The sequence below is a fragment of the Crassostrea angulata genome, chromosome 8, assembly GCF_025612915.1.
Source record: "Crassostrea angulata isolate pt1a10 chromosome 8, ASM2561291v2, whole genome shotgun sequence".
NCBI classification, from domain to species: domain Eukaryota; kingdom Metazoa; phylum Mollusca; class Bivalvia; order Ostreida; family Ostreidae; genus Magallana; species Magallana angulata.
Window position 1 is genome coordinate 36,087,525 of NC_069118.1, and position 14,789 is coordinate 36,102,313.

The 14,789-nt window shown below is 35.4% G+C and overlaps 1 pseudogene; it reads left to right on the forward strand.

Annotated features, from left to right (window-relative positions):
* Window positions 1-431: 431 nt before the first annotated feature.
* On the forward strand, window positions 432-12,216 carry LOC128157897 (uncharacterized; annotated as a pseudogene).
* Window positions 12,217-14,789: the final 2,573 nt, after the last annotated feature.

Genomic DNA, 14,789 nt, shown 5'->3' on the forward strand with positions numbered 1-14,789 from the left:
TTTCTTATGGGGAAACATTGGAAGTTCTTACTTCACACAAATATTTGCTTATGACCTAAGGGTGTGTCATGACCTTGACCCAAGGTCATTTGGGCAAGGTCACTGGCAGAAAAAATGCAAAATTCGTGTCCGGTCCATATCTTTCTTATGGGGAAATATTGGAAGTTCTTACTTCACACAAAGATTGCTTATGACCTAAGGGTGTGTCATGACCTTGACCCAAGGTCAATTGAGAAAGTTCAAGGTCATTGTTTCAAAAAAGCTAAATTCTGTTTGTGTCATGTCTTGTATTAATGGAAATATTAGAAGCTAAAAATTAACAGTTTTAAAAAATAAAGCAGTTGTTATTTATAGAAAATGGACAGTGAAATAGATTCATCCAATATTTTCTATAATAGCAAAAATACACGCGTTATGATTTATTTTTTTAGGGGGGTATCAATTGTGAGCTTGCTCACAGTACCTCTAGTTTATGTTCAGGCAACACATGTACATGTATATCCTACTGTATAGTATGTTTCAGAATGGTCATCCAGGAAAATGGATTTCCACACCTTTTATGGAGGCAGAAGCTTCATTAGTATTTTACCACAACTCATGGTGCTTCTTACAGGTAGGAAGCTAATTAATGTTATTATGCATATCATCTTCAATGTGTTTTAAAATTAAGATAATATATTTTGATGTTGATATGATTTTAGATTTGATTTAGAAAACTTATTAGGAGAATGTATCTAATGACCATTATTTACTATTACAATTTTCTGATTGCCTAATGGTTGTGTGTCTTACAATACATGTGTATTAGCAGATGCTAAGATAGACCGGTCATTACATATACTCTGTGTGAGTGCATTACATGTACGCAGCAATGTTAAGGCGTCCCGATGCTAAAATACGGCTGGAAAACGATATTATTTGAATCATCGCAAAAATACTTTGACCGGGAGTATTTCTTAAAATCCATGTTACATTTATTGACACCGATGTTAAACATTATATTTGATGCATTTTGTGACGTCATATGTTCTTTGTAATCACGTGACGGGCGAATCCTATTATTGCAAATGATCTTTTTAAATCGCATCGGCGCAGGTGATTAATGACTTTAAATCAAACATATTTTTACGAAAAATCCTTTGTTAAGCCATATACTTTGAAGTTCTTGCTCGGGAAAAAAATAGATATTTCGTTTATTAAAGATATTGTTGAAACATTCCAGAAAATCATCAAAATAATGCACATTTTTACTAATCAAAAGCGATTTACAAAAAAGTGGGGCTAATCCGTAGGTTTCCGTAGCACGATTTACATTGGTTCTTACATTCTCTACCAATTTTACGTAAAATATTCTAAAATAATGTTGATCTTTCACCTGCGCCAAGCTGGTTTTATATGCATTAAAATTTCTTCATTCAGTTGTTTACATGTAGCAGGGACAGTCTCCAAACCACTAGTTTATAAATTGTCTTTTACTTATAACGAAGCTTTACAACTGCCAATTATTTGATACTGGTTTTTAATATGAATGAATTCTGTACGTCAAGCATTAACGGCAGCATATATGTAAAGGAGACATGCAGTTTTATAGTGGTTTGCTGTAATACACTTTTAACGTTGAGATACATTCCCTGGGAACTATCGACAGGAATGCATATCGTGACGTCAAAGTTAATTATGACGTCATATCGTATGAAGTACAGACACATCGCTGTAAAATTCATCGGGAAGCCTTAACATGCCCGCGTACTACAATTACACATATTTATATCCCCAACTAAGTTAGGCCTGTTAGGAACTATATTTATAATATGACACAGAGATTATAATGATCTTTTCTTTAAAAAAAATCTCTATGAATTTTTCTTGCATTTACTGATCTCTTACATGGATTAAACATTTTTTTTAATGTGAATTTATATAGATTAAAATATAATAATTATTTGATGACAGCTAGCCACTCATAAAATATTTGAACAGTACAGAAACCACATTGTCTGTCAATGTGACCTTGTTCACTCTATGGATGATAAGTTTTATCACAATTCTTTTTGAATATTATTTAACATGCATGTTACGTGTTATTTTCAGGTGCATCTTGGGAAAAATTTGCTCTAGGTGCTAAATTTATAAACCTTGTTGTTGGATCTTCCCGCCAATTTTACAAGATGCAACTTCAGTATAGGGTAATTAATACTGATAATAATTTTAGTATTGATCTTGAAGTTTATAAAATGAAATTATACAACTACATAGATAAACAATAAAATCATTTTTTAACATGCTTTTGACAGACTGCAATAGAGGAGAAATTCCAGATGCATGTTTCAGATGTGTACAAGAAGTTGGGAGGTTTAACACTTAGTGTGGCTGTCGATGTACGATTTGACTCACCTGGTAAATATTTAATACTATAATACTTTCATGTTAAATACTGCAATCTGATTGGTTTAGAGACAGTTTATAATCCGTTTTATTACCCTCAGCATTAGCAACATAATTGGCAGCGGGTAATGCAATGAATTGTTACATGCGCATACAGTTTGACATAGAATTCACGGCATTCCTAAAGAAGTGAGTTAAGTTTTCTTCAAAATTGAGACATTCTGTATGATAAATAGTGCCCGTTTGGGAGGGCAACGGTTAAAATTTACACCCCGAAAACCCCTTGTCAACCTGCGATTTGCATGGATTGGTTGACAATGGTTTTCTCAGGTTGTCAATTTCAAGTGTTACCCTCCCAAACAGGCACTATTTTAATGTATACTATTATATAAATAGTGCCTGTTTGGGAGGGTAACAGTTGAAATTGACACCCCGAGAAAACCATTGTCAACCGACGCGAAGCGGAGGTTGACAATGGTTTTCGAGGGGTGTCAATTTCAACTGTTATCCTCCCAAACAGGCACTATTTATTTTGTTATACTGAATGTCTTTTTTAAAAATTTTAAGAAAATTTTGCTGCTTTTATATAGGAATAACGTGAATTCTACAGCGAACCGTACGCGCATAATTTTCGCGCATGTAACATTTTTTAATGTTACCCGTTGCCAAGTGCGTTGCTAACGCTGAGGGTAATAGTAAATATTATTAACTGCGTCTTAACCAATCAGATTTCAGTATTTAACATGAAAGTATAACAATATAAATTTAAAGAACTTATGGATTCTAACACCAATTATAAGGCCATAATACACATGGAAGTTGACGATTCCAGGGAAGTTGACAGGCACAGTTCCAAGATGGAAAGACTTCTCATTGACAGAGGACTACAACATCTACTCACCACCTCTCCTCTTGTTATATGGGAAATCATTTCTAATGCTAGCAGAAACATAATTTCTTTGATGAGCAAGTATACATCTATGTGACAGAAGATTCATTTTATAAATAGAATTCTACATACTTTTTCCGTCTAAATTACTCAATTATACATGTATTATATGCAACTGCAGTAACTAGATAATGCCTAGCTGTTATTAAACAGGTCGGGTATAACACTACCTTATATGGATAGCATTACTAGTCCCCTACCGGTTTCAGCAGAGGGGACTATAGCTTTCCTCTGCGTCCGTCTGTCCGTCTTGTCTGTCCGTCCGTCTGTCTGTCTGTCTGTCTGTCCATCCGTCTGTCTGTCCCACTTCAGTTTTCCACACTTTTTTTCTTTATGCATTTGAGGAATAATATGAAACTTGCTGAACAGCTTCAAAATGTCAAACTACAGATCAAGTTTACACTTTTGTAGCGTCTGATTGACATATTTTCGAGAAAATTAATTTTTCATATTCCATTTTTTAATGTTCGGGTTCGGAGTGTATTGAATAAACGAGGCCAGTATGTAGTCAGTAATAATATCGTACGCTACTTGTACCATTCCTTTTATCATTTCTAACAAACAAATAAATTCTGTAAAATAGTGTTAAACATTGTGTTGTAAATTTAATCGGCAGGGGTTTTTTTTGTATTATTACAATCGGGTTCGTTGTCGGGTTGGGCTGTTTTTAACTGTTTGGTTTGATTCGGGGTACAGAAGACGGTAAGAAATGATATTGTGCATACCAGTGCATTGTTTTCACAAATTTTTACCAGCATATACAGAATAGACTTGGCGAAATTACAGGAGATGAAATAAAGAGTACCATTTTACCTATTTTGTATTTAATTTCTATTTCAACTATATAGTTTTAATTTCCTCTGTTCTTTTATCTCTGTTCTTTTATCTCTGATTAAAGCATAACATCTCGTTTACAATAGCTCTGAAATAGTTGTGTGCTTGGAAGCTTTCATAGAATAATACAAACCGGTAGGGGACGTGTATTGCTTATGCAATACTCTCAGAATGCTTGTTTAACACATGACAGTATTTTTGGCAAACAGATTCTCCAATCCAGTGAATGAGTTGCAATGCATGACGGTATATAACGTGTTTACGATTCAACAAACGCACGTGGTATTTGCCTGTTTTATACACAATATTTAATTGCTTGCCGGAATGTTTGTACATCTTGATTTTTACTTTAGAAGGTAAAAAAGGAAAGATTACGTACCATTAACTTTGTTCCATGCTCACATTAAAAAATACTGTTGTTTTAGTTGATTAATTGTGGCTTCAAAAATGATCAGTATCAAACGACTGACAAACATACGCATACAAGTACAAACATATTTTGATAAGAAAAAAACATAACATTTGTGTATTGGTGACTTTATCATTGTGCACTAGAAATAAATACAGGTAACTGTACATTTTTGACATACGTGAATAGCCACGGTTGTAGAAATGCACAAATATACAAACGCAGAAGCGCAAGCTATATGCAGCATAAAGTAGTTTGTCCGTTAAGCATTCTGATGAAATATCAACGCGCGTTCTACTAATGTTGTCCCAAATATGGGGTATCACGTGAAAAAAAACAGTACTCACTGCTTTTAATTCAATAGAACGTACTCTCTTTTGAACATTGACAATGGGGTATTTAAATAGGTTGATATAAGTCCTCATATGCAATATTTTTTAAATGTGAGCATAGAAATTGAAGTTCAGACATAATTGTCCATATTACTTTCATAAATTCTGAAAAATCATTCAAAATGAGTTTCCAAAAGACAATTCAAAATGGTATATATTTTCAATACGCTTTGTATACACTGAAACTTGTAGTAGCTAGCCCACAATGCCTTGCAACTCATTCACCTGATTGGTTTTCGATAAAAGTAAACAGATGCCTAATTTAGTATGCAAATTTATGCCGACGTCACAAAATATAGTGGTCTCGACCTGTTAAAGACTGTTTTATATCACCTTCTTAAATTTTTTTTGATGTATTCAGGAAAACATTAAGAATATCAGCAAATTATGCTTAAACATAAAATAACATATGTATGTAAACATAAAAGCAAAAGAATGACTGTTTCTAAGCATTGAGATTCCTCATTGGATAACCTGCATGTGTCTTTGCATTTAATTCAAATGTACAAATGTAATGAAAATTCCTTTGATTATGTAAATAGAGCAATCAGGGTCAATCAAATATATTCAATCATAAGCTATTCCTTGGGTGTGGTTAACTGTCTCAAACGTTTTGATGACCCTGCGATGAGTCAGCAGAATTGACGTAGGGTATAAAAAGGAAGCGCGTCTGCGCATAGGAGTTAGTCTGCTGATAGACGCAGAGGAGAGAAGACCTCAGAGAGCAGAGATACAGCGATTATAGTAGGTACGCTTTATGTTTCATTTGCGGGACCCCAAAATACTGCGGGTGGACCATTTGAAACATTACGGTATATCATATTGTCCGGGAGCATAGGCTCAGAAATAAATAAGTTCGGACTAGGTTCAGCACAGGGTCTGAAACGGTGGTCTGAAACAGTGGTTTCAGACCAAGTGTTGTACAAGGATAGCTGAAGGAAAATAATTAGTTATAAATCAGTTAGAATCATCGTGTTTGATTTAATTTGATGAAAAGTGTTTAAGAGTTGATTTTACTCCAATCATTTAAAAACGTAGGAAACGTTTAGGGAAAATTATTATCCGTGGTTTGAACCCACATTACACGTTACAAATTTTTGGTGGCAGCGGTAATCATCCACACTGGAACAACGGTTGGGCAATTGTCACCCATAGACCGTATAATAGAGGAAAATTACCAAGCTACAATGGGAGTTGAGAAACTGCCTGAGCATTTAGAGGAGTTGTATAGAAGGACTAGCCAGAATATGAGCAAGACAGAAGCAAGTGCAGTCAAAACAGTGATTTGCTATGCAAGTCGCTGTTTAAGCAAAGCAGAACGAAAGTATTGTGTCACACGTAAGGAACTTCTGGCCATCGTCCATTTTGTGAAACATTTCAGACATTATTTGTACGGAAAGCCATTCTTAATTAGAACAGACCATAGTTCATTACGATGGTTATTGAACAAGAGAGATTCTGAAGGTCAACTTGCTAGATGGATCGAAACACTTTCCTCTTATGAATTCGAAATTCAACATAGACCAGGGAAAATGCACACGAATGCAGATGCTTTAAGCCGAATGCCATGTAGACAATGTGGAAAGGATAACTGCAATGGCAAAAACCTTATTAGCAAAGGGCAATTTAGATCAGTCTTCGAAGAAAAGTATACAGCCAGCACGTCAGTGCAAGAAAGTCAAGAAGCAGATAAAGACATAGCTTTAGTCAAGTCTTGGCTAGAAGCAAATGAGAGACCATCGTTCGAAGATATAAGAAGTGCAGGATATTTTCTGAAATCACTATGGAGTCAATGGAAGAGACTGAAACTAGTAAATGGAATTGTATGTAGACAATGGACAGTGTTCGAGACAAATGACGAAATACTCCAGCAAGTTATTCCTCTTTCTGACAGAAGAACGATTTTGAGACTATGTCATGATGAAAGAAACTCGGGACATCTTGGAGTGCATAAAACGTTGGCAAGAGTTAGGCAAAGGTTCTACTGGCCTGGGTTGCAACAAGATGTTAGACAATATGTCACAGGCTGTGATATTTGTATGAAGCGGAAGAATCCAAACAAGAAAAAGATAGCACCGATGCAGATAGTTCCATCAGGAATGCCTTTAGAGCGCATAGCAGCTGATATTCTCGGCGAACTTCCAGTTACAGAAAATGGCAACAGATATATTTTAGTAGTCTCAGACTACTTTACCAAGTGGACGGAGGCTTTTCCTATGCCAAACATAGAGGCTAAGACCGTGGCTAAATTGATTGTAGAGGAAGTTATTGTAAGGCTTGGGACACCTAAAATAATACATTCTGACCAAGGCAGGCAATTTGAATGTGAACTTTTTAGGGAAGTGTGTAAACTTTTAAACATTCAGAAAACGAGAACCACTGCCTACCATCCCCAGTCTGATGGGATGGTAGAAAGGTTCAACCGAACCTTAACAAGTATGCTTAGCGCATACGTACAGGAAAATCAAAGAGATTGGGACACACATATTCCCTATATTATGATGGCATATAGGTCAGCTGAGCATGAATCGACAGGTTTTACACCTAACATGCTTATGCTAGGAAGAGAAACGTCTTTGCCATTGGATTTGCAGTTTGAGATGCCGGAGCCTCTAAAAGAAATGAGTCCAAATGAATGGGCTTGGACTCTTAGAGAGAGAATAGAGAGAACTCACAGTTTTGTTCGTCAATACACAGAAGCTGCTATGAATAGACAGAAAAACTATCATGACATGAAGATGTCTTGGGAGAAGTTCAAAGCAGGGGACCAAGTTTTTGTTTATTTCCCACAAAAGAAAATAGGTTGTTCTCCGAAACTCGCTTCATTTTGGCGCGGGCCATTTAAAGTCCTTGAAAAATGGTCCGATGTTCTCTACGCTGTTAACTGTGGAAGAAAAGGAGAAAGGCAGATCATACATTGTGATCGTTTACGCAAAAAGAGGGATCAAACTCTCAGAGGAGAGGATACTGGATTAATTACCGAGCTGTTAGACAGTTATACTGAAACAGATGAAGGAGAGCAAGAAACTGATAAGATTGTAGAGAGTGTTGATGAACTTGTCGAGTCTACCAGGCCTAAAAGAAAATGTGGCCGTCCGAAGTGGTTAGAGGACTATGAGTCCTATTAAGTTGTGTAAAACTTTATTATTAAGTAATAAAGCTGTTTATTTTTTTTTATATTTTGTAGAAAATGCCGAACCTGAAAGTAACAAAAGCTAAAGTTAGAAATCATTGTCCATTGTGTGATGGAGAAGTTGTTGATAACCAATGGCCTGAACATTTGATGAGGTGCACGGGAGGCAAGTTTCCTTGCAAAACGTGTGGAAAATTATTCAAGAAGAAGGAATATTTGATCAGACATGAGAAGAAATTCCATGGGAAAGAATCAGTCAATCAGAATGACAATGGTGTTGACAGCGGCGATGAGGGGTGGCTTACACAGGACCCAGGTGATTTGCTTGGACAGGTATCCAGTACAGATGACAGTTCCAGTGACGAGGGAGTCGAGTCCTGTGAAGAAAATTCAGAGGGGATCAAAGAGCAGTCTCAAGTAGCGTCAAATGAAGATAAGGGTGAAAGTGAGAAAGAGAAGCATAGTGCGAAACCAGAGAGCCGTAGTCCTTTGGAAAAGGGTAGAGTTGTGCGAAAGCGTACAGAACCAGCTCCAGTGTTTGCACCAAAGAGGTCAACACCATTGGTTTCAACCCAAAGCAGCGGGGTCTGCACATCTTCCGTTCCGAAGTTCAGTTTCGGAAAGACGTACAAGTCGTCGAGCACACAGACGGAGAATCAGTCTGGTGATGGACAAAAGAGAGTTTTGAAGAAGCGGAAGTTGCACAAAGTCGTGTCAACCTACACCAAGGATGACAAGCAGGTTGAAGAAATTGTGGAAGAGGAAGAATTCGAGTACATGGAATGAAAGACATTGATTGATATGAACAGGCAGAAACCTGTTATGCTTCTAAAACATTTTGTTTTGTTGAATAACTTTATCGAAAATGTATTATAAAAAAAAAAAGAGTTCGTATTTTGTTTTACTTCATATGCAGGGTCGCATATATTTCGGAGGCGTGGGTAATGTAATGAAAATTCCTTTGATTATGTAAATAGAGCAATCAGGGTCAATCAAATATATTCAATCATAAGCTATTCCTTGGGTGTGGTTAACTGTCTCAAACGTTTTGATGACCCTGCGATGAGTCAGCAGAATTGACGTAGGGTATAAAAAGGAAGCGCGTCTGCGCATAGGAGTTAGTCTGCTGATAGACGCAGAGGAGAGAAGACCTCAGAGAGCAGAGATACAGCGATTATAGTAGGTACGCTTTATGTTTCATTTGCGGGACCCCAAAATACTGCGGGTGGACCATTTGAAACATTACGGTATATCATATTGTCCGGGAGCATAGGCTCAGAAATAAATAAGTTCGGACTAGGTTCAGCACAGGGTCTGAAACGGTGGTCTGAAACAGTGGTTTCAGACCAAGTGTTGTACAAGGATAGCTGAAGGAAAATAATTAGTTATAAATCAGTTAGAATCATCGTGTTTGATTTAATTTGATGAAAAGTGTTTAAGAGTTGATTTTACTCCAATCATTTAAAAACGTAGGAAACGTTTAGGGAAGATTATTATCCGTGGTTTGAACCCACATTACACGTTACACATGTATGGACATTTACCCGCTATTACATATTTCCCCGGTAAACAATAGGACACTACAGTTTTCATTATAGCCCTAGGGTTATTTTGAACTTTGTATTGCATAAAGTGCTTAAATGTTAAAATCATATGTGAATTGACAATTGTGTACAGGTATTTCAAATTTTCAGTTAAACCTTCATTTCTCTATGAAAAATTATTTGTAGAATCAGAACCATACAAGCACCTGCAGCACAGCCTAGACATTTGGCATAAGGCCAAAAAGCTCACAACAGCTCTTTCTGATATTGCCAAGAAACCAGGATTCAGAGGACTGTTGCAATGGATACGGCCTATTGTGAATCATTTTTTGTTGTGCTGCAGTACTTGTAAAGGCAGTGTAGAGCGTCTGTTTAAGAGATGGATGGGGATCCTGCACCATATCAACAATAAACATGTGTGGGCCGGTGGACGGTATAAAATTTGATTAAGAATTTTCATTAATTTAAATCATATATAAGTAATAATTTTTAGTATTATAATTTTTATCATGATGTTTCTTTCTTACTTTATATACACAACATACATTTAAATATCTTTTCTGACCACATTTGATTCAGTAAAAGATTGGAAACATTGACAAAAAATAACAGCACTTTATTAGTTTTACAATTTCATCACTTAAAATAGTTGTAGACATTCTGAGGAATATGAGGCTGACTGCAACAATTGGCTCCAGAGAGACTCGGTGGCTTTCAAGAATCTACGGTAAGTTTGTTTTCTTAGCATTTAAAATTAAACTAGATGATATCGCAGGAATAATATTGTCATTTTACACATTATTATGATATAATATGTTGAACCACATTTGATTGTTCATTTTAGTATAGACTTTGTCCGATTTTTTCCTTATCTTTTTTTTTTTTTAAATTGAAATAAAAAACAAAATGCTTTTTATTGTATTTATTTCAAACCGGTGAATGGGTATCTAGTGTATCTCTCTCTAAAGGACTATGTGATTTGATTTGTCGCATAAAGAACTATGTGCGGTATGGTCAAATATCTGCCCCCAATTTCAACCAATTTTTAAATAGTATCGTATAAAAATAAAATCTTCACAAATCATTGTATAGAGGATGTCTATAACTTTAATCTTGATTTTAGTCATCATTGCTCATTCGCTGTTTATCTATGACGTCACCTGAATGACTTAATTCCCGCAAATTTGCAAACAAATGAAGATATTCTCATTTTTGCTCTATATTTTGCATTCAGAAGTATAGAGCGCAGGTCTGCTCAAGTGCGATTTTAACATACGGTATGTTTTTCTTCAGATAGGTATATATATTACAATAAAAAATGGTACTTGAGCAAGCCTGCGCTCAATGTTTCCCAGTCGAAAATCCATCGGAAAACACCCATATTTTGCTACAAAACATCAATTTATCAAAATAATGCAACATTCATGACGTCATTTCTACATTATGACGTCACTGTGGTGATAACCTTTTACACCTTTATTTCCAATATGATTTTAACTATCTTTCACCTTATTTTAAAGCTTTTTCTAATACTTTGATTTTGGGGGGCAGAAATTGCATAAAACCGCACTTAGTCCTTTAATGAAACCACAGTAAATAAAATTGTATAGTACTTTACAATAATTGTGGGTACAGATGGGCGGCAGGTTATATATTAAATATATACCTGGTATATATATAAAGGATAAAGTGGATGAAAAATACCAAAATGACAAACAAAGCAGTAGCTAGTTATTTAAGGAATAAGGAATCATTCTTTGAGTATTGTGAGGTCAAAATTTTGGTCAGGGCGTGATCAAATCCAATAAAGCTCGAAGGGCTTTATGATAGATTTGATCACGCCCCGACCGAAATTATTACCTCATGATATTCAAAGAATGATTCCTTTTTTCTTTTATTTATATGATTTTAAACCATCATACGATTAAATATTTAAATATAATTGAGCAAACCCACTGGCTCCTCAATTCGGCTTCATTTAAAGTTATGGGTTAAATAGTTACAAAATTGATACGTAGTGTTATCACAGGCTGAGACTCTGGAAAATGTAAATTGATATAACAAAATAATGTTTATTAACTTGTTCCTGCTTTATATTCATTTGTTATTATTAAGTTAAGATTTAAAATAAATACAATTATACCCTACTTATTTATAGGTGATGCTTATTTCATTATACATATTTATTTCAGTTGGAGTACATTAACTTTCTGCAGTGTAAGGATTTCCTTGTGGATGACGTGAGAGTTAAGCAACCAACGGCATCTGATTTTTGCAATGCCGTTCCAGAGGAACTTGCTGGGGCATTCCAAAAGATGGTTCATGGATGGAACAAATCAACAGTAATGAAAAAATAATTTGTTCTTTAATTGAAAATCACTCTTGAACATACTATATTAAATGCCTCCTTTAAAATAATTTATAAAATTACATCAAATGCATAATTTGTTTAAACAATTGTTTTTGTTTCTTTGAACAGGTAGTTAAGGACCCTTTCAAGCCATCAGGTCAACTTTTCAGCTTCCACTCCTTCATTCTACAGGACGGACGAAGAAAACAGCTGCCACTGACATTTGTCCTGATGTTGAGGAAGAGGACTTGTCAACAGTCTAGAGGAGTTAAATCAATGGGAAAATTTATAATAATCCAAGTTAGTATAATAAAAAATATCAGTGGAGGTAAAGCATTAATTTTTAGCTCAAGTGAGCTATTCTGAACTCATTTTGTCTGTAAACTTTTCACATTTCAACATCTTCTGAAGAACCACTGGGCCATTTTCAACCAAACTTGGCACAAAGCATCTTTAGGCTAAGGGGATTCAAAGTTGCGAAAAATTAAGGAACACGCCCTTTTGCTACGGGAGATAATTAGGAATTATTGAAAAATCTTCTTCTCACGAACCATCTAACCAGAAAAGCTAAAACTTTTGTGGAAGCATTCCCAGGTAGTGTAGATTCAAAGTTGTGAAAATCATGACCCTTGGGGCTAGGGTGGGGCCACAATGAGGGGGGGGGGGGGGGTGGCGAATTTTTACATAGGAATATATAGAGTAAATCTTTAAAAATCTTGTTCTCAGAAACCATTTTGCCAGGAAAGCTGAAACTTGTATGGAAGCATCCTCAGGTAGTGAAATTTCAAAGTTGTGAAAATATTGACCCTTGAGGGTTCGGTGGGGCCACAATGGGGGGGTCAACTTTTTACAGAAATATACTAAATGATACCCTGGGCAAGGGCGGGAATTAACACTTTACACATTATTATAATATAACTAGACTTTGACCCGTGCGTGCACGGGTTGACATTGCATATCGGAAATTTACATGTACGAAATAGGTACATCGACACACCTTATTATTGACATTTACATAACGGCTAACTGTATTCGGCGTGTCAGCGCGCTCCCGGACGCGCTCGCAAAACAGATTTTGTTTCTTAATTAGATTATCGATTATACGATTTTATTTTTATCTGGCACGATGTTTCACTCTGCAAGAACCGATGGTAATTGATGCACAAAGTAATAAATAATCCTGATATCAATGAGTTTGATTTAAATGAGGCACTTGGTGTCTTTTTCAATAGAACTCTATTAGAAACATTTAGTATATGAGAATGTAGAGATGATAAATGAATGAGAGAAAAATCTAAAAACGTTTTAATACTGCCATGAATTCTGTTTGTTCGATGTGTTCGTTATAATACAATTTTACGTTTTTTGTCATCAAACTTCATGTTATTTTCATATAATGCTGAATACCACTAGAAATCAGCTTTATTTTTTCTCGAGAGCATTGGGGAGAGGGAAGCTCAAGCAGCTGGATGATGTTAAAAATATTTCTTGCGATAATGAAATAATTCTCTGTACTATAATAATTATTATTGTAGGACAGAAAATTATGATATTTCTATAATAGATATTACAATGTTAGACATTTGTGCCCTGGACCACCATCCACGCGGTGAAATCGTACCGGCCCTGGATAAGTATTCTTTGATCATGTAATAAGGTACGGGTTCAAGGCTGAGGGGGAAACGTATTATTTGGTTGTCCTGTGCACACATATAGTAGTACATGTACCTTGTATTATTATTTAAATTGGCAAGAAGTTGATAAAATAATACCAATATATCGGGAATAGATGCGGGAGAAAATTTAAAGTTATAAAAAATGTCTGTACAAGCCATGGGCCTTCTTGTCATTGACCTTACGATATCATTGCTTAGACAACGATTATCTGTGTGTTAACATATATTTGATATCATTCACACTAATATAAAGACAGTATGGAGAAATCTTGCGATTACATCACTTAGTAATACAGGTAAATTTACATACTGGACGACCCCATACCCCGGTTTATAATGTTTAGGCCAGTTGGGCTATTGACTCAACAAGTCCAATTTCTAGACGATTATATATTCTAAGTTGGTTATATTAATAAATACGGACAGTATGTGTTTGTAAAACACCGATGCTCTATTTGGCATCAGAGACATGAAAACATTTGTGTTTATGTTGTTTATGTCTCTGTTGGCATTTAATGCCAAGATTAGTCTTACGAAAGTAGACTGGACTTCAGGATCAATGTCATATTACATTTTTGAAGATTAAAAAAGAATGTTAGCTGATGTACAAAGAAAATAAAAGCAAAAGCTCTAACTGATCAAAGTTATAGCAAAATAGACAATACCCATTGTCAAATCATGAATTAACAACAGATGTTTGTGAAACACTTATGCCCCCCTCCATTTGAAACATCCACAAAAAAAGAATGTATTAACTGCAAATAATTGGAAGTCCAAGGGGTATAACTCTGTCGAAAATTGCTCTATCATGCCCAAAATCAAACTTGACCTAGATATTATTTAGATAAAAACATGTATACCAGATTTCATATCAATATGTGCACCCTCTGTAAAGAAAATGAGCGGAAACTGCAAATTACTGGAATTTTTCAATGTCCAAGAGCCATAACTCTGTCAAAATATGCTAGATCATACCCAATATCAAACTTAACCTAGATATTATCATGATAAACTTGTATACTAAATTTCATTCCAATATTTTTATCCTCTGGGGAGAAAATGAGCAGAAATTGCAAATAACTGGAATTTTTCTACGTCCAAGGGCCATAACTCTGTT